Source organism: Mastomys coucha, unplaced genomic scaffold (assembly GCF_008632895.1).
Source record: "Mastomys coucha isolate ucsf_1 unplaced genomic scaffold, UCSF_Mcou_1 pScaffold16, whole genome shotgun sequence".
Taxonomy (NCBI): domain Eukaryota; kingdom Metazoa; phylum Chordata; class Mammalia; order Rodentia; family Muridae; genus Mastomys; species Mastomys coucha.
The window spans coordinates 54,469,447-54,490,589 of NW_022196898.1; the positions used below are offsets into that span (position 1 = coordinate 54,469,447).

The following is a 21,143-nucleotide window of genomic DNA, read 5'->3' on the forward strand; positions in this document are numbered from 1 at the left end:
ACAATGCTAAATCAACTTAGAAGGTCACTTAAAACAGAGATTTTGCAGCAAAACATTATATGAGAATAATGGAAAGAAAGGGAGGCCTTTAGCAGCTATACTTAGGGAAGAGTCAAGACATCTCATTCTGGTTTATCTTTAGAGTACCTGACTGTAGGCTGTGGTGAAAATTCTTTCCCACAATTTAATGAAAGTTATGAGTTTCTTAACTTTAGTTCTACCACTACTTACATGTTTTTGAGGCCACCAAATAAATGCCTTGGAGTGAGTGACATTTCACTGAATGTTAAAGATCTTTTCCTGTGTCCTGTAAAACACAGTAATAATGTGAGTACATAGGAATGATTGAATAGTATGAGCATTGAAAACATTAAGTCTGGCAATTACTGAGCATATAAACTGGTAGGTAGAGTGTTTAACTTAGAAGGGAGTGATCACGCATTATGGAGAATATTCTCAGATTTAAGAAACCACAGATTTCTGAAGAACTTTTCTTGGACTCTGTGAAGGGAAGATTAACATGTGCATTGCACTGAAGTGATATCCAATAGCTGCTGTATGGATAAATCTGCTTAGAGATATCTGTTACTCCAGGAGTCAAGTAAAGAACTTCATAAGCCATTACATTCTAAATAAAACAATGTGGGGGGAGCTGGTGGAATGACTCAGTAGTTAAGAGCACTGACTGTTCTTCCAGTGAACTCAGAATCAATTCCCAGCATGATATGACAGCTAATAACCATCAGTATCTCCAATTCTAGGGATCCAATGCCAACTTCTAACCTCTACAGTTACTGTTCTTATAATGTACACAGACATACCTTCAGGAAAAACATGGATACACATAAAATAAAAATAAATAAACCTAAAAACTAACAAAAATATAAGGCTAGTAAACTCTGATCTCCATGTGTTTGAGCCCACTGTTCATGTTAATAATAGCAATCAACCAATGCTTACTTAGCACATAAGTACCAAGAATTCTGGAAGTTTCTATCCATTTGCTCCCTAATCCTCACCTTAACAATCTAAGGGAGTTACCACAGTTTTTCTCCCTTTTTTCATCTGTAAATAGACATAGAAGGGGTTATAATATAGTTTTATTTAGTACCTACAGCCATATCTTTTCTTCCAGAGGGAAATAAACTTAACAACGAACTGTGTAATGAAGGCCTTTATAGTTAGACTAAAGAAAAGCCATTTACTCTGCCTCTACCCACAATAGTGTACCAAAACCAGTATTATACACACAGTGAGATTATATATTAATCCACAGTTTATAGAATAAATGTGTGAATTCTGCAGGTTCTACATGTTTCTCTCCCAACTATGAATTCTGAGATTAGGAAAATAATGACATGGTAAGTTTGGAGATCTACTGAGCCAGCTATGAATCAGACCTCAGCTAAATTCCATTGGTCACTTGTCCTCTTTGAAACTCTAACTGGAGGACCACAGAGCATTTGGGTGTGCTCTGAATCATTGTCAATTCAAAGTCAGTGTCTAGTAGGTTCCAAAAATATGTCATTCCTTCAGTTGTCCCAATGCAGTTATCCTAGTAAGGGAACATAAGTCTTTAGGGGATGATTAAAGAAAAAGTACTCATAAGCTTTTTTAATATTGCCAAAAAGAGTCTTCCCCAAGAATATCAAGCATCCCTTTCATTCAAGGGGTTCTATATCTCTACATTGACTCATCTGAAAACTGTTCAAAAGTTGTGATTCTCTGCTACTATGATTCACAGTAATTTTCCATTTACTTATTCCAGAATGTTTTCCCTAATACCACTTATACAAGAAGGTAGGTATCTCATCTATTTCTCTAGTAGGAAAATTATGATTAATTAGACAAAGAAAATGTTTACATGTATCAAACCATTATGAACATTGTTTAGCCCTCTGCCATCCACTAAATTTCCAGACATGGAGCTATTGAAACTACAGAACTGTAGCTTTTAGTAGATTTTCAGAATGTAGTGTGTACATATCCTTAGTATCCAGTGATGAACAGATAATTTATTGAATGATCAAGATCTTTCTGTGAGTTTCAGAAAAGAAATTAATCAAGTGAGCATATGAATAGAATCAGTATCATAAGGATAAAAGGCCTCTGGCCTGGACAAGGCTTAGCACATAAGTTAGGCATAGTCTAAAACTCTAAAGACGCAAAGCAGCTTTTATAAAAAAAAGTCCTCAAGGGATTATAGATTTCTCTGGAAACTACAGGCTTCCTGGTAAGGTTTCATAGAGAGGGAGATTAACAAGAGAACTTTGTGTATTGAAGTGAAGTAATAACTACAAGACACATCAGTGATGAAGATACTCTTTTTTTTTCAAATGTCCATCTTTTATTTAACCTTTTTCTTTTTTCTTTTTTCTTTCTTTATTTTTATTAAATATTTTCTTTATTTACATGTCATATGATTTCTCCTTTCCCAGTTTCCCCTCCAAAAACAAAAGACAAAAATAAAAAAATAAAAAACAATAAGAACAAACCCCTGTTGCCTTCCCCTCCCCCTGCTTGCCACTCCACCCTCTTCCACTTATTGGCCCTATCATTCCCCTACACTGGGGCACAGAACCTTCACAGGGCCAAGGGCCTCTCCTCCCATTGATGACCGACTTTGCAATCCTCTACTATACACATGCTGCCAGAGCAATCAGTCCCACCATGTGTACTCCTTGGTTGGTGGTTGAGTCTCTGGGAGCTCTGAAGGTACCAATTAGTTCATATTGATGAAGATACTCTTAGAAGTAATCTATCCTTCTGGGAGAGAAGTAAAGTACTTTGAAAACTGTTGCTACTATCTGGTTAAAATTAAATCTGATGAATCCTGATTCCTGTTTAAGCCCTTTTCCCATACTCAATAACAGTGATTAGTAATCATTACTGACATTCAGTACTAATTTTTTCTAATACTCTACATTTATTTGTTCATGAATCTTCATTCAAACCTTATGAGGTAAGCACTGTTGATTTCCATGTTTTACTTCCTTGGAAACAGATACAAAGAGATTGAGATCCATCCTTGTGTTACCTGGGAAAGCTGTGTTCATCTGTTTTTACTAGCTGATTCTGAGTATGAGTGATAACATCTCTTCTGTCCCTTCCCAGAGAAGACTTATTTTCCTGATTCTGTAAAATTATACTTTTAAACATACTCTCACAGACAAGTCATATTGCTGATACCTTCCTGTCAGTTTCTGTGGTTAATACTGATATTTTTATTATTATTTATCTATTTTGAAATTGGGTCTCATGTAGCCAAAACTAGTCTCAAATTGGCTGTGTAGTCAGGCATGACCTTATTTCTGATGACCCTGCTTCTACCTTCTAAGTGTTACAATTTAAGTCAGAGGCCATCATATTTGGAGAGTTTTTTTGTTGTTGTTGTTGTTGTTTTGTTTTTTTGTTTTTTTTGTTTTTCGAGACAGGGTTTCTCTGTAGCCCTGGCTGTCCTGGAACTCACTCGGTAGACCAGGCTGGCCTCAAACTCAGAAATCTGTTTGCCTCTGCCTCCCAAGTGCTGGGATTAAAGGCATGTGCCACCACTGCCCGGCTGAGTATTTTTAAAGCAATTTTTACATTATAATTTAATCACAACATTTCTCACTTCCCTTTCCTCCCTCCAAACTCTCCTTTATACTCCACCCCACTGTCCTTCAAATCCATGGCCTCTTTCTTATTATTACTTATTGTTACATGTATATATTCATACACATATATATTCCTAAACATAACCTATTCAGTCTATATAATGTTATTCATATGGATATTTTCAAGCCTGATCATTTGGTACTGGACAGCCAGTTATTGTGCTTTTCACTAAGGGAAGACCACTTCAGCCTGTAGTTCTTCCTGTCAGATTGAGCCTTCATGAGGTTTTTTTGCATTTAATAGGGTATTTTGATTGTCATCATCAGCGCAAATTTGGGCAGTCATGTTGGTGAGATTTCATGAGTGTAGCTTCTGAGATTACTAGAAAGACACGATGTCACAGCAAACTTCCTAACCTCTGGCACTTACACTCTTTCTGTATCCTTTTCTGCAATGTTCCCTAAGTCTTAGATGCTGGAGTGTGTTGAATACATATCAACTAAGACTGAAATCCACACATCTGCATTTTGATTGGTTGTGGTTTTCTGTAGTGGTCTTTCTGTTGCAAAGAGAATTTTCCTTATTGAGGGTGGAGACTATACTTATCAGAGTAGACCCTGGAGGAGGACCAGAATGTATTTTTGATATGGTGTCAGGTTGTTTTCAGCATTAGATTTTGTTTTGTATGTTTTATTTTGTTTTTTAAACTATACCAAACTTTAAACACAGAGGATATACAAGTCTGAAAAAATAGATATGAAATTATGTGACATCACTTCTGGGGAGACATGAACAAGTGTCTATCAACCCAGTTAATAAAACAGATAACAGACAAAAAATACAAAGATCACTAAAGTCCAATTTGGTGAACCATGAATTAATTTTAATGAGGTTATTTACAGGAATATGAGTGAAAGATTAATTACAGGAGCAGAAAAGACTCAAAGTCAGTATCATCACCAAGACCTTACCTCGGCGAGGGTGACAGCTCATGAAATCCAGAGACTTGGAGTGAATTGCACAGTCTGCACACACATTAACATACTGGAGACTTGGAGTGAATTGCACAGTTTGCACACACATTAACATACTGGAGACTTGGAGTGAATTGCACAGTCTGCACACACATTAACATACTGGAGACTTGGAGTGAATTGCAGTCTGCACACACATTAACATACTGGAAGGTTTCTTCTCCAGACATCTCAGTTGGCCTGAGTGTGTTCCATCTGTCTTCTCTGTAATTTTCATGCAGCCCAGCTTCTCTATGCCTCTTCAAGGAAGATCTGCTGGTCTCTGCTTCAACCAGGTCATGGAGTGATCTTAGCTTCTTCTAAGCAACTCACCTTAGAAGGAAAATTGGATCCCAGTCCAAGAACCAAACTGTATAATGGAGTCACTTGAATAAATCAAGATGACTTATTCTGAATAGGCTATACTCTCTCCTTAGATTTTAAAGCAACTAATTATTTTATTCACTTCATCATGGAGGAACATTAAACTTTGTGTGCATTCATTTATTGAAGTCAATTATTTTCTCATTGTGAAAATAAGTTCCTTCTTTGAGCAACAGTATGGGGGATTGTAGTCTATACTTTTTGTCTTTACATTTGATATGTCCTTTAATTTATTTAATTTTCCCATGTTTCACCACTTACTCAGTTCCAGACCACTGCTCCTGTAAGCAAGCACTTCTTAGCAGCAGCAATAGTGTCTGGGTTTAGTATCTGTATATGGGATGGATCCCCAGGTAGGGCAGTCTCTGGATGGCCTTTCTTTCTGTCTCTACTCCACTATTTGTCCCTGTATTTCTTTTAGATAGAAGCAATTGTGGGTTAAAATTTTGGAGATGGGTAGGTGGCCCCATCCCTCAACAGCTGGTGGGGGAGGGGGTAGAGGCAGGTGCCTAACCTCTAGATATGGTTTCTATAGGTTCTCCCACCCCTTTGTTGGGTATTTCAGCTAATGTCATCCCTGTTGGGTCCTGGAAACCTCTTGCATTCCTATCATCTGGGACCTTCTGATGGCTACCACCAGTTCCCCATCCCCCATTGCTACACACCATTGTTCAATTTCCTGACCCTCTGTATAGCTCCCCACCTCCTCCCATACCTAATCCTGCCCCCCTCCATTTTCCCCTCCCTCTACTCCCTTCCTCCCATGTCCCTCTTACCTTCTACCTCCTGTGATTATTTTGTTCCCCTTTCTAAGTAGGACTGAAGCATTCACACTTTGGTCTTCCTTCTTCTTGAGCTTCATATGGTCTGTGAGTTATATCTTGGGTATTCTGAGGTTTTTGCCTAATATCCACTATCAACTCTGACAGCTACAAAGCAGTTATCACAAACCACTTCTAGGCACTGACATTTTTCTTACATCACTTTCATTTTTCTTTATGATGCAAATCAGCTTTTTTCTTGAACTCATAACACTTCTTTATTCATTGGTGTCACAAGCATGGTCCTAAAAGAAAGGCTCAGTTTTGATGAGTCTGTTTTGCTCTTCTCTGTTTTATCACTCATCCATTTTCTCCTCTCTTCCTGTTGCACCATCTAATTTTAGTTGGTATTATGTTTATACACTTTGTGATATTAAAGCCATCTCTTTCCTGATGGAAAACACCGTAGGAACTTAAGTCTATGCAAGTTGTCATTTTACTGTTTTCATAATAATTTACTTATTCTCTTTAGTCCTGCTGAATTGATGATGACATAAAAAGTATGACTTTAAAATTCAATTATTCAGATTGAGTTTCTACAGATTTCCTATAAGACTAAGTCATATCCAAGACATTGTTTGCTCTAAATCAGTAGTTTTTAAAGTTTGATAAATTTTAGGGCCTTTTGTAATAAAATATTGAGATCAATTTATAAAGTAATCAAAACATTTAAATGGTTTGGTTATTCAGATAGTAACACAAAGCCATCATGACAGCACTCTAAAACACGATACAGTAGGAGCTCCAGCTTAAGGATATCCTGGGCTACATAATGAGACTGTCTCAAAAAAAGTAAACCATATTCTTGAAGATACACAAGACTGTTGGGAGCTTTGTAACATAATTCCTCTGATATGGCAGAATTTTTAAAAGTAACTTTCAACAAATTCTAAACATACAGGGGATGGTGAAATCTGAGTTTTAAAGGATTGTTTATTTATTAGAAGGCTTTGCTCAGCCCAGCTCCAAGAGATAACAAATAAATGTGTGCCTAGTAGGATGAATTTGGAGTAATTTCAGTTAATAATGTTTCAAAGTCAATAATAATTATTATCTGAAAGACCTAAGAGAAGGACATGGCCATTTTTCACTAGTATTTAAAGAATAGATCACACTCCTGGAGTGGCTTCATATTTTTGTTTATCTTTTACAATCTATAACAAGATGGCCTACAAGTTCTTGGAGTTAGGTCCTAGAGAATGCAGAAAGCTTTTCAAAATAATGTGTATTCCTTCCCTTTAGGTATTGCTCTTTTACTAAATGTTTAGCCTGGCAAGTAAAATACTTTAGGTGTTATTCTTGGCAAAACTTTTTTAATAGCAAACCTCAAATCACCATAAATCATTTTAATAATGCTATTTAATATGTTATTATTAAATTATATTCTTTGTAAAAATATTAAAAACAAACCATACTAGAGAAATACATGAGTTTCTCTTGATGGGGACAGAGAAGTAGACTGTGTGGGTTCACCTGTCACTGCTAGTCCATAGTGTGACTATATGGGCTCAGCTGTCATTGGTAGTCTGTAGTGTGACCACATGAAAGTTATATACCAACAACTACTTAGCTTTGTGCAGTCCTGTGTATCTATTCTTAGAATGCCTATAATCCTATCCCAGCTTCAAATTTATCTCTCCTTCGTAAAACAAATTAAGGAGATAAGGACTATTTGGCTCATAGTTCCATATTACTGTTCATCATAGAAGGAAATCAATACTGCAATTCAGGGCAGGAACATGGAGGCAGGACCTGATGAAGAGGCCATGAAAGGATGCTGCTTACTGGATTGCTCATCATGGCTTGCTCAGTCTGCTTTCTTATGGAACCTAGGACCACCAGCCCAGGAATGGTACCATTCACAATGGGCTGGACTGTTTCTCATTAGTCACTAACTAAGAAAATGCCCCACAGGCTTGCCTGTGGCCTTATCTGATGGAAAAATTTTCTTAAGAAAAGCTCCCTCCTCTCAGATAACTTTAACTGTGTCAAGTTGACATAAAACTAGCATAATTGTCTTGCCAACTTGACACACAAACACATCATCATTAAGCTACAACCTTCCTTTTCTCATATTCCCCAAGATCTCACATTAAAAAAAAATGGAAATAACTTTTAAAATTTCAGTCTTTATAAATTCAAGCATATTAAAATTCAGTCTCTTTAAAATAACCAATCTTTTTAAAGTCCAAAGTCTTTAAATGTTGAAGTCTCTCTGTGAAATCAAAAATAAATTAAATACTTCCTTATTTCAAGAGGGAAGAATCAGGCATAGTTACACTCAAATCGTAGCAAAAACAAACTTTAGAAGTGTAAATAACTCAAGGTCCAATGTCTAGGATTCACTCATGATCTTCTGGGATCCTCCAAGGGGCTTGGGTCAACTCTCTAGTTCTGTTGTCTCCAACACACATAGATTGTCTTCTAGACTCCAATTGGCTCCACTGCGTAGCTGCTGCCATTCTTCGTGATCATCTCATGGTACTGTCATCTCCAAACTGCTGGAAACTTCTGATACCACTAGAATGCACCTTCACCAATAGTCTCTCATAGGCTCACTTCATGGTTCCAAGCCTCAATTTTTCTGCATGACCCCTTCCATCCTGGGACTTCAACTGCTGCTGGGGCTGCACCTTCAACAAACTACACCAGGACATAGTGTAGAAATGGAACATCACTGTCCCTTCAAAACTTCTCCCATATGGCTCCTGCTCCACCCAACACCTCCTGTCTGATTGTTAGTTCCTAGATTAGATGTATTTATTTTTAATTCTGTACAGTTGCATCAGGTACAGAAGATGCATAAAATGGACTAGGAAGTGAGACTATCATTTCCTATGATCTCCAAATAAAGGAGCTGGGCCAGGGCTGTTCTATTTAGATACTGACCCATAGATCTCAGGGGAGGCCAATATTGAAACCAGACCTGTGAGTCCGACAGCAAGGTTTGGCCATCACATTCATCCCATGCTGAGAGGCATCAATACTTAGGAAATATTTTTGTCTCAGACAAAAGTATGAAATATAACATTTTTTTTTGTTTTTTGTTTTTTGAGACAGGGTTTCTCTGTGTAGCCCTGGCTGTCCTGGAACTCACTCTGTAAACCAGGCTGGCCTCGAACTCAGAAATCCACCTGCCTCTGCCTCCCAAGTGCTGGGATTAAAGGCGTGCGCCACCACTGCCCGGCTGAAATATAACATTTTATAATTGGATATTGATAGCTTCATGATTCTACCATTTACCCAAACTAAAATTCATTATGATACCAGAATATATAACACCTGTTAGCAACTAGTTTAGCTAGAATACTTGATGGAAACTCCAAGAACTGACCTGCCTAAAAACTTTTATAATGAACTTACTGGAGTCTGGAATTTCCCTAGATTCCCATCAGGCATTCTTCATCAGTCTGAACTGAGATCTTCTTGTCTTTTGGTGGGTATTTCCAACAGTGCTAAAAAAGATAATTCTAGTATATATTACATGTATCACTATAGATGTACACATAAACACATACTTTCTAGAATGTTTTTAAGGGTAGTAAGCTAAACAAAGTCATCAGTGATTTCCCTACCACTTTCTGACAGGATGCCTTGCTGTGTTGGTACATGAAGACTAGAGTAACAGCACCATCTGGTGTTCAGTGATGGGCAGTTCAATGCTATGTACTATCCTAAGATTATTTCCCAACTTCTTTCTTAGCAGGGGTTAAATTGGTAGGACATATATCCCTACAGAAATACTTGAGAGCCTAGTTAAACTCCAGAGTGACTTTTAAAGTGGCCTCTGTCCAGTGCAAGGACAGTAAAGTATAAGGACGGGCATTTGACAGTTGAGACCTGCAAGGCTGTACTACACCCAGAGAACATGAAAAATGTAGTCGTGGTGAAGAACCAGGAAGGAAAAAAAACTGAACGTCAGGGCCTCCCCTACCCTCATACTCACCTTGTCTGTGAACTCTTTCTGCATAAAAAGTTACTGTCAAATCTGAACTAAAATCTCTTGTATAGTATATATATATATATATATATATATATATGCTCAAATGGGTACAAGGTTGTTTAATGATATATTTTAATCTCTTCCCTTCCACTAAGAGGAAAGTGAAGCCAAGACTATTTCTTGATCTTTCATCCTCACTCTAGTCTCTTTAGGATATGGGCTTCAAACAAAACACCAGAGTCTGACATACAGAGTGGAGTACACCTATAGACCTAGCGCCTATGAGCAAACACAGGAAGATGAAAAGCTCTAGGCTTGTCTAGTCTACCTAAGCAACAGCCTACCTAAAAATAAAGACTAAAAAGAAGAAAGAAAAGAAAGACCTCAGTAGGTCATTAAGTGTGTAAGTACAAGGATAAATAAATGATCATCTGTGTCCTTTTTATTGGCCTCCATACACAATAGATCAGCTGCTGGCCATGTACTACTAATGAACGAATGGATAATTTATTGTAAGCCCAGATACAGTGGTTGGTTTTGAACTGAAGGATGTTCATAAACATTTGCCTGTTTTGACTCACCCACCTGTGAGAACTTTGTTTAAACACAGGATGTGGGCAGAGATCTTCTTCCTGTTTGTTTTGGGGTAGAGGATTGGCACTGAATGTGTCTTTGATCTCTTCCTAATGCTTGATCAGGGAGGGGCTGTGAGATCTTCAAAATTGAGAGTTAAGGGAGAAAGTGAGACGAGGGTGCAAGCATCAACCAGTCATATGGCAAAACCTCTGGGGACTCATGCTATAGAAGACAGGATGAACACTGACAGGATCTGAGGTGATCATTCCTCATTTGCTATAGTGCTGTCCAAACTTAATTGCAAGACAGAGTGTATCAAGTTCTTGATGAACTACTTGTACAGAAGAGAAGAAGGAAGGATTGTAGGAGCCAGAGGGTTCAAGGAACCCCACAGAATCAACTAACCTGAGCTCATAGAGGCTCACAGAGACTGAACTGACAAGCATGGGACTGATCTAGGCCCTCTACATATATGTTACAGCTGTGTGGTTTGGTCTTCTTGTGGACTTTTAGCAGTAGGAGCAGGGGCTGTCTCTGACTCTTGCCAGCTTTTGGGACCCTTTTCCTCATACTGGGTTGCCTCATCCAGCCTTGATATGAAGGGAAATTGCTAGTATTATTGCAAGTTGATATGACATGTGTAGTTGATATCTGTGGGAGGCCTGCTCTTTTCTGAAACAAAGCAGAAGTAGATGGGGAGGGAGAGACAGAAGGTATGTGGGATTGGAAACTGGGAGGAGAGTAGAGGAAAAAGGGGAACTTCAGTCAGAATGTAGGAGTAGGATTAGGAGTAATGAAGAAATAAAAAGTATCTCCCCCCATATGACTACTTGGAAGGATTAAATATGATAATGCACGAAAAGTACTTGGGACATTACTCAGGTCAAGCCACACACTGAATAAGTATATATCATTTTCCAATTAGTTTTTGAATGTTTTCTTATTTTCTATCACACTGAAGAGGTAGGAAAGCCAAGTAGAGTGGGTCACTCCTATAATTCTAGGACTCTCTAGAGGTGGAGGTAGGAGGACCAGAAGTTCAAGGTCAGTCACACTTAGGGTTATATAATAAGTTTAAGACCAGTCTGGGATATATGAGACCTTGTCTCAAATTTTAAGAGGAAAAGAGAAAGTAGGGGAACACGTTTTCAAAGAGCTGAAGACTGTGCTATCAACATTTCACATCTAAAGAGTTACAGTCCCCTGCTTGTCCTTTCCTTTTAACTAGATTCAGATGTACTGGACTTGTCTATAGCTGCCACAGCCCAGGCAGCAGCCATTCCCTGCATCACAGGCTGTGTTCTACTGTAGCAGATAGAGTCACAGTGTGGAGTACAAGCTGTTTATCAGAAGCTGTCACAAGTGAAGGAAGCACAGAAATAGGAAAGAAGGCAGGCTTGAGGAGGTTCAGCTTGCTGGATGAAGTGTTACTAATGATTCTCCCAAGCATAATCTTCTTTCCCAATGTAAGATTGTGGAACCAATTCCACCAGAGAACTCCTAAACCTGATAAAGAACTTCAGCAAAGTGGCAAGATACAAAATTAACTCAAACAAATCAGTGGCCTTCCTCTACTCAAAGGATAAATGGGCTGAGAAAGAAATTAGGGAAAAACACCCTTCAAAATAGTCACAAATAATATAAAATATCTTGGTGTGACTATAACTAAGCAAGTGAAAGATCTGTATGACAAGAACTTCAAGTCTCTGAAGAAAGAAATCGAAGATCTCAGAAGATGGAAAGAACTCCCATGGATTGGCAGGATAAATATAGTAAAAAAAAAAAAATGGGCATCTTTCTGAAAGCAATATACAAATTCAATGCAATCCCCATCAAGATTCCAACTCAATTCTTCATAGAGTTAGAAAGAGCAATTTGAAAATTCACCTAGAAAACAAAAAACCTAGGATAGTGACAACTATTCTCAACAATAAAAGAACTTCTGGGAGAATCAGCATCCTGGACCTCAAGCTGTACAACAATTCAATTGTGATGAAAACTGCATGTTGTTGGTACACTGACAGGCAGGTAGATCAATGGAATAGAAGTAAAGACCCAGAAATGTGCCCACACACCTAAGGTCTCTGTCAAAGGTGCTAAAACCTTGCAGTGGAAAAAAGACACCATTTTCAAAAAATGGTACTGGTCCAACTGGTGGTTAGCATACAGAAGAATGCAAGCCAATCCACTCTTATCTCCTTGTACAAAGTTCAAGTCCAAGTAGCTCAAGGACCTCCACATAAAACCAGATACACTGAAACTAATAGAAAAGAAAGTGGGGAAGAGCCTCAAGCACATGTGCACAGGGGAAAATTTCCTGAACAGAACACTAATAGCTTATGCTCTAAGATCAAGACTTGACAAATGGGACTTCATAAAATTGCAAAGTTTTTGTAAGGCAAAAGACATTGTCAATAGACAAAATAGCAACCAACAGATTCGGAAAAGAATGTTACCGATCCTACATCTGATAGAGGGCTAATATCTAATATATACAAAGAACTCAAGAAGTCAGACTCCAGATAAAAAATATAACAGTAATAAAAAATGGGATACAGAGCTAAACAAAGAATTCTCAACTGAGGAATACTTAATGGCTGAGAAGCACCTAAAGAAATGTTTAACATCCTAAGTCATCAGTGAAACGCAATTCAAAGCAAACCTGAGATTCCACCTCACACCAATCATAATGGCTAAGATCGAAAACTCAGGTGAAAGCAGATTCTGGCAAGGATGTGGAGAAAGAGGAACACTCTTCCATTGCTGATGGGATTGCAAACTGGTACAACCACTCTGAAAATCAGTTTGGTGGTTTCTCAGAAAATTGGACGTAGTACTACTGGAGGACTCAGCAATTCCACTCCTGGGCTTTATTATCAGAAGATGCTCCATGTAATAAAGACACATACTCCACTATGTTTATAGTAGCCTTATTTATAATAGCCAGAAGCTGAAAGGAACCCAGATGTTCCTCAACAGAGGAATGGATTCAGAAAATGTGGTAATTTACACAACAGAGTACTACTCAGTTATTGAAGACAATGAATTCATGAAATTCTTAGGCAAATGGATGGAACTAGAAAATATCATCTTGAGTAAGGTAACCCAATCACAAAAGAACACACATGGTTTACACTCACTGATAAGTAGATATTAGCCCAGAACCTTGGGATACCCAAGATACAATTCACAGACCAAATGAAACTCAAGAAGAAGGAAGACCAAAGTATGGATACTCAGGTCCTTCTTAGAAGGGAGAACAGTACTCATGGGAGAGATACAGAGACAAAGTGTGGAGCAGAGACTGAAGGAAAGACCATCCAGAGACTGCCCCACCTGGGTATCCATCCCATATACAGTTACCAAACCCAGACACTATTGTGGATACCAACAAGTGCTTGCTGACAGGAGCCTGATAAAGCTGTCTCCTGAGAGGCCCTGACAGTACCTGACAAATACAGAGGTGGATGCTCTTAGTTAACCATTTGACTGAGCACAGGGTCCCCAATGGAGAAAATAAAGAAAAGACCCAAGGAGCTGAAGAAGTTTGCAGCCCCATAGGAAGAACAATAATTTGAACCAATCAGTACACCTCAAAGCTCCCAGGGACTAAACTATCAAGCAAAGAGTACAAATGGAGGGACCCATGGCTCCAGTCACATATGTAGCAGAGGATGGTCTTGTTGGTCATCAATGAGAGGAGAGGCCCTTGGTCCTGTGAAGGCTCTATGCCCAGTTTAGGGGAATGGCAAAACCAGGAAGCCATAGTGGGTGGGTTGATGAACAGGGGGACGGGGAGGGGATAGGAGGTTTTCAGAGGGAAAACCAGGAAAGGGGATAACATTTGAAATGTAAATAAAGAAAATATCAAAAAAGAAAAAGAAAGATTGTGGAACCAATGACATAACCAGTTGGGCAGTGAAGGATGTGCTTATTCTTGACCAGTAATAGAAAGAGAAAAACTCACAAATCAAATTCACCTCCCTTTGTGGTGTGAGAGGTTAGCATATGAAAGAACTGTAAAGGAAAATGTGTTGATAAAGAAAAGGAGTATTAGTTTTTGGTGAGGAGGATGGTAGAGTTGGATCAGACCTCAGGCCAGGCTTGAACTGTTGTGTAGCTGAGATTAACCTTGACCTTTTGATCTCTCTGTCCCTATTCCCACAATACCAGGATGACTTCCTGCATTGCTACATTCCTGTCTTTTCTAGGAATGGGTGGATATTTTCCAGGAACTAGAAAATATTTTCTTTTCATTCCTTTTATTGCTTTTTCCAGACATTATTGTGTCATCTAATAATGCCATGACAGTGGAGGAGAGATATCACTTAGCATGCAACTGGTATTACAATGAAATTATAAGCTACAGTAGCCATTCTGGCAGCCTATTACACTCTTTAGTTTGTGCCAGCCAACTGGAAGAGGAATTTCTGGTTAACATGTATAGCCAAGCTTGGTAGCACTTACTTCAGTACTTAAAAGATAGAAACAAGAGAATCAGGACTTCAGATTAAGCCTCTGAGACATAACTAATTTTGGGTCACCCTGAGCTACATGAAACCTGTCTCAAAAAATGTATAGGCATTCTGCCCTTAAAGACAATAAGATTATGGCATAAGATATAGTTATAACAAGGTTACCTGAGCAATAAAAGACTGAGGAAGGGCAAGAGAACAACTGATAGCCTTCAGAGTCAGTCATCTTATCTCAGAGTAAATACTGAGCCTTTATACCACCCCCACCTCACTCAGTCATTAGAAATGGGCTGGATAGTAAAGATATGGCCTTCAGCAAGGGCATCATCTGTTCCTACGGCAGCTCTGAGAACTCTGGCAACAGAAGATGTTGCTAACTATATATAACCTTTCTCTTCACAGAAAGTCCCTAGAAGACTGCTCCTAAGAAATGATGTCTACATTGTTGAATCTCAGCCTCTTGTCAGGGCCAGACATACGGAGACAGATAGTTACCCATTCTTATGATCTTTTTGGAAGAATGCCATTTTCTTAAGTGATACTGACTGCAGTATGTGCTCATAGCTAGTTTTCTCATTGACTGTTGGTGAAGAGATTTAGGGCAATCAGAATCAGTCCTTCCAACCAAAGAGTACACATGGTGGGACTCATGGCTCCAGCAGCATATGTATATCAGAGGATGGCCAAGTTGGTCATCAATGAGAGAAGAGACCCTTGGCCCTGTGAAGGTTCAATGCCCCAGTGTAGGGGAATGCCAGGGCCAGTAAGCAGGAGGGGGCAGGGTGGTTAGAAGAGGGAGGGGGAGGGGACAGGGGTTTGTTTTAGTTTTTGGTTTTTTTATTTTATTTTATTTAATTTTTTGGAGGGGAACCTGGGAAAGGTGATGTTGTAAATAAAGAAAACATCTAATAAAAAATAAATAAATAGAGAGAATTTGAAAATTTACAACATCAGTACATAATGAAACAGGTGGTTTTAAGAGCTTCTGGTGGTCTATAAGCTTGGTTGTGAAAGATCCTTCCCAGTTAACATGAATGGGGTCTAGAGAAGTACTAGAGGGAGCCTTGCTGGTTCAGAAAACCAAATCTAGCTAGAGGACAGAGACTGAAGTGACCATAACTGAGAGTATGGATGTTCACAGCAGCCAAGATGAGGGAGGGATGGTGTAGATTAGGTGGGAAGAAAAGACTTCAGTGTAAAACACCTACAGTCTACACCTTGCTCTGAAAACTTCCTGCTTGAGTTTCACTCCCTCTACTACAAGAACTTGAGTCACCCCACCCCAAAAGCTTCGCCTGTGTTAAAGATCTGGGAACTGATTTATTGATTGGGATTCATTGTAGAGAGCTAAAATTTTGTAGACTCAAAATTGTCTTGAGCTAATTTTAGTCCTTTTAATAGCCTTTTATCACCAAGCTTGTATCTTACCTAAGACTTTCTATCACTATCAAGAAAAACCTTTGAGTCTTTCTACCTCTGTCTACACCTAGGAGAGATCCACAGCCCTCTCTGCTGTCATTCAAAAACAAGCAGGGGGGCGAGGGCTGCAGCCCCAGCCTGCCTGGCTGAGGCTATCTCTCTTCCTGGTGGCAGGGGGCCTGCTGCTGAGGCCCAGGTCTCTCTCTCCTCCCGGGGGCTGGCCTGTTTGCTGCACGGTGCCTTAATTAAAAAGGAGGCAGTGTATGAATGAGTTATGTTATTGCAGGAAGGAGAAATATGCTAGTTAAGTAAAGAGAAAGAAAGGAGAGGAAGGAGAGAGAAAGAAAAGAAGAAGGAGAGGGAGAAAGGTAGAGAAGAGAACAAAGAGCAGAGGGGAGAGAGAGAGCAAGAGGGTAAGAGTTAGAGAGGAAGGGTAAGTGTGAGAAAGCAAGAGGTAAGAGAGCAAGAGAGTGAGGAGGGGGCAAACCACCCCTTTTATTGCATGGGGCGTGGCATGCCTGTCTTGTGGTCAGATGACTGTGTGTAAGGTCCAGCTAGAATGCTGGGAGTGTGAGGCAGTGTCTGCCTGATAGAGCACACATCTCCTGCAGGGGCAGCTGTGAAGGGTCTGGGCTGAAATCTGAGCCATTGGTGCCAGGAGCAATTCACCAAACGCCTACCATCCTTCCTGAGCAGATGCTCAGTGAGTCTCCGGGGTTCCGAGGTGGCTCTGCTCTACTGGACTCTGGCTGTCAGAACTGCTCACTGCCCCACACTCTGCCCCTTCCCTGTAAGCAGAGAGCTTGCCTCCAGGGAGTGCTTTGACCCAGGGACTCCAATGAGATCAGCATTTTCTCACCAGTGACTTTCTAAGGAGGGACCAGGAGGCACAATCCTCAGAAGTGGCAGGGCAGCTAGGACAGGATCCTATTTCCCTCAGTCTAAACCTAGGAGGGACAGAAGATCCACAAGCCTCTCTGCACCTTTCCTGCAAGGGGGAGAGCCTGTCTCCAGGGTGTGCTTTGACCCCAGGATGCAGGAGGGATGACTAATCCAAAGCGCTCTGTACATGGGTTTCTACCAGAGGAAAGCTGATCTCCCAGAAGTGCTGACACAGAGTTACAGATCCACAGGAGGAACAAACTCCAGCCAGAGACAGCACGAACATCTAACACCAGAGATCAACAGATGGCAAAAGGCAGACGCAAGAATCTTACCAACAGAAACTAAGACTACTTTCCTTCATCAGAACCTAGTACTGCCACCACAGCAAGTCCTGGATATCCCAAAACAATAAAAAATCAAGATTTGGATCTAAAATCATATCTCATGATGGTGATAGAGGAATTTAAGAAGGACATGAATAACTCCCTTAAAGAAATACAGGATAACACAAATAAAGAGGTTAAAACCCTTAAAGAGGAAACACAAATATCATTAAAGAATTACATGAGAACATGAGTAAACAAGTAGAAGCCCTTAAAGAGGAAACATGAAAATCCCTTAAAGAATTACAGGAAAGCACAACCAAACAGGTGAAGGAATTGAACAAAACCATCCAGGACCTAAAAATGGAAGTAGAAACAGTAAAGAAATCACAAAGAGAGACAACTCTGGAGACAGAAATCCTAGAAAAGAAGTCAGGAACCACAGATGCAAGCATCACCAACAGAATACAAGAGATAGAAGAGAGAATCTCAGGGGCAGAAGACACCATAGAAAACATTGACACAACAGTCAAAGAAAACACAAAATGCAAAAAGATCCTAAACCAAAACATCCAGGAAATCCAGGATGGAATGAGAAGACCAAATCTAAGGATAATAGGTATAAAAGAGAGTGAAGACCTCCAACTTAAAGGAACAGTAAATATCTTCAACAAAATTATAGAAGAAAACGACCCTAACCTAAAGAAAGAGGTGCCCATGAACATACAAGAAGCCTATAGAACTCCAAATAGTTTGGACCAGAAAAGAAATTCCTCTTGCCACATAATAGTCAAAACACCAAATGCACAAAACAAAGAAAGAATATTAAAAGCAGTGAGGGAAAAAGGTCAAGTAACATATAAAGGCAGGCCTACCAGAATTACACCAGACTTCTCGCCAGAGACTATGAAAGCAAGAAGACAATCCTGGATTGATGTCATACAGACCCAAAGAGAACATATATGCCAGCCCAGGCTACTATACTCAGCAAAACTCCCAATTACCATAGATGGGGAAATAAAAGCATTCCATGACAAAACCAAATTTACACAATAGATTTCGTCAAATCCAGCCCTTCAAAGAGTAATAAATGAAAAACTCCAACACAAGGAGAAAAACTATATCCTAGAAAAAGCAAGGAAGTAATCTTTCAACAAAACTAAAAAAAAAAATAGCCACATGAACATAATTCCAACTGTAACAACAAAAAATAAAACCAAGAAGTAACAATTACTTTTCCTTAATATCTATTAATATCAATGAAATCAATTCACCAATAAAAAGACATTGACTATGAGACTGGGTACATAAACAGGACCCAACATTTTGTTGCATACAGGAAACCAACCTCAGTGACAAAGACAGACACTACCTCAGAATAAAAGGCTGGAAAACAATTCTCCAAGCCAATGGTCCCAAGAAAAAAGCCAGAGTAGCCATTCTTATATTGAATAAAATCAACTTTAACCATAAAGTGACTAAAAAGATAAGGAGGGACACTTCATACTCATCAAAGGTATGATCTATCAAGAAGAACTCTCATTTCTGAACCTGTATGCCCAAAATGCAAGGGCATCTACATTCATAAATTTACTAAAGCTCAAAGCATACATTCCACTGCACACAATAATAGTGGGAGATTTCAACACCCCACTCTCTGTAATGGACAGATCATGGAAACAGAAACTAAACAAAGACACAGTGAGACTAACAGAAGTTATGAAACAGATGGATTTAACAGATATCTATAGAACATTTTATCCTAAAACAAAAGGCTATACCTTCTTCTCAGCACCTCATGGTACCTTCTCCAAAACTGACCATATAATTTGTCACAAATCAGGCCTCACAAGATACAAGAAGATTGAAATAATTCCTTGCATCCTGTCAGATCACCATGGACTAAGGCTGCTCCTCAATAACAACATAAACAATAGAATGCCCACATACACATGGAAGCTTAACTACACTCTGCTCAATGATAACTTGGTCAAGGAAGATAGAAAGAAAGAAATTAAAGACTTTCTAGAGTTTAATGAAAATGAAGCCACAACATACCCAAACTTATGGGTCACAATGAAAGCCGTCCTAAGAGGAAAACTCATAGCTTTAAATGGAGAGAGCATACACCAGCACTTTGACAGCACACCTGAAAACTCTAGAACAAAATGAAGCAAATTCACCCAAGAGGAGTTGAAGGCAGGAAATAATCAAACTCAGGGCTGAAATCAACCAAATAGAAATCAAAAGAACTATACAAAGAATCAACCAAACCAGGAGCTGGTTCTTTGAAAAAATCAACAAAATAGATAAACCCTTAGCCAGACTAACTAGAGGGCACAGAGACAGTATCCTAATTAACAAGATCAGAAATGAAAAGAGGGGCATAACAACAGACACTGAGGAAATCCAAAAAATCATGAGATCCTACTACAAAAGCCTATACTCAACAAAACGGAAAAACCTGGTGTACTGGCTGGTTTTGTGCATCAACTTGACACAGAGAAGGAAGCTTCAGTTGGGGAAGTGCCTCCATGAGACCCATCTGTGGGGCATTTTCTCAAATGCCCCTTATGGGTGGTGCCATCCCTGGGCTGTAAGTCTTGGGTTCTATGAGAGAGCAGGCTGAGCAAGCCAGGAGAAGCAAGCCAGTAAGAAACATCCCTTCATGGCCTCTGCATCAGCTCCTGCTTCCTGACCTGCTTGAGTTCCAGTCCTGACTTCCTCTGGTGATCAACAGCCCAGCCATGTGGAAATAAGCTGAATATACCCTTTCCTCCCCAACTTGCTTCGTGGTCATGATGTTTGTGCAGGATTAGAAACCCTGACTAAGACACCTGGATGAAATGGACAATTTTCTAGACAGATACCAGGTACCAAAGTTAAATCAAGATCAGATCAATGATCTAAACAGTCCCATATCTGCTAATGAAATAGAAACAGTCACTATTAATCTCCCAACCAAAAAAAAAAAAAATAGCCCAGGACCAGATGGGTTTAGTGCAGAGTTTTATCAAATCTTCAGAGAAGACCTAATACCAATACTCCTCAAACTATTCCACAAAATAGAAACTGAAGGCACTCTACCCAATTCATTCTATGAAGCCACAATTACTCTTATACCTAAAGCACATAAAGACCTAACAAAGAAAGAAAACTTCAGACCAATCTCCCTTATGAATATCGATGCAAAAATACTCAATAAAATTTTTGCAAACAGAATCCAAGAAAACATCAAAACAGTCATCCATCTTGATCAAGTAGGCTTCATCCCAGGGATGCAGGAATGGTTTAATATACAGAAATCCATCAACATAATTCACTATATAAACAAACTCAAAGAAAAAAATCATATGATCATCTCATTAGATGCTGAGGAAGCATTTCACAAAATCCAACATCCCTTCATGAAAAAAGTCTTGAAACGATCAGGAATTCAAGGCCCATACTTAAAATAGTAAAAGCAATATACAGAAAACCAATAGTCAACATCAAACTAAATGGACAGAACCTTGAAGCAATCCCATTAAAATCAGGGACTAGACAAGGCTGCCCACTCTCTCCTTACCTATGAAATATTGTACTTCAAGTCCTAGTCAGAGCAATTAGACAACAAAAGGAGATCAAAGGGATACAAACTAGAAAGGAAGAAGTCAAATTATCACTATTTGCTGATGATATGATAGTATACTTAAGTGACCTCAAAA

At 39.2% G+C, this 21,143-nt stretch overlaps 1 long non-coding RNA gene across 1 annotated transcript in view; it reads right to left on the reverse strand.

The window, feature by feature from the left end:
• Nucleotides 1-278: 278 nt before the first annotated feature.
• LOC116094241 overlaps nucleotides 279-21,143 on the reverse strand; it is a 29,736-nt gene continuing 8,871 nt past the window's right edge. Inside the window, exons 2-3 of the long non-coding RNA XR_004120009.1 lie at nucleotides 9,179-9,270; nucleotides 279-307 (exon numbers count right to left, since the gene is read on the reverse strand). This is a non-coding gene — a long non-coding RNA (uncharacterized LOC116094241). The remainder of the gene's footprint in view (nucleotides 308-9,178; nucleotides 9,271-21,143) is intronic.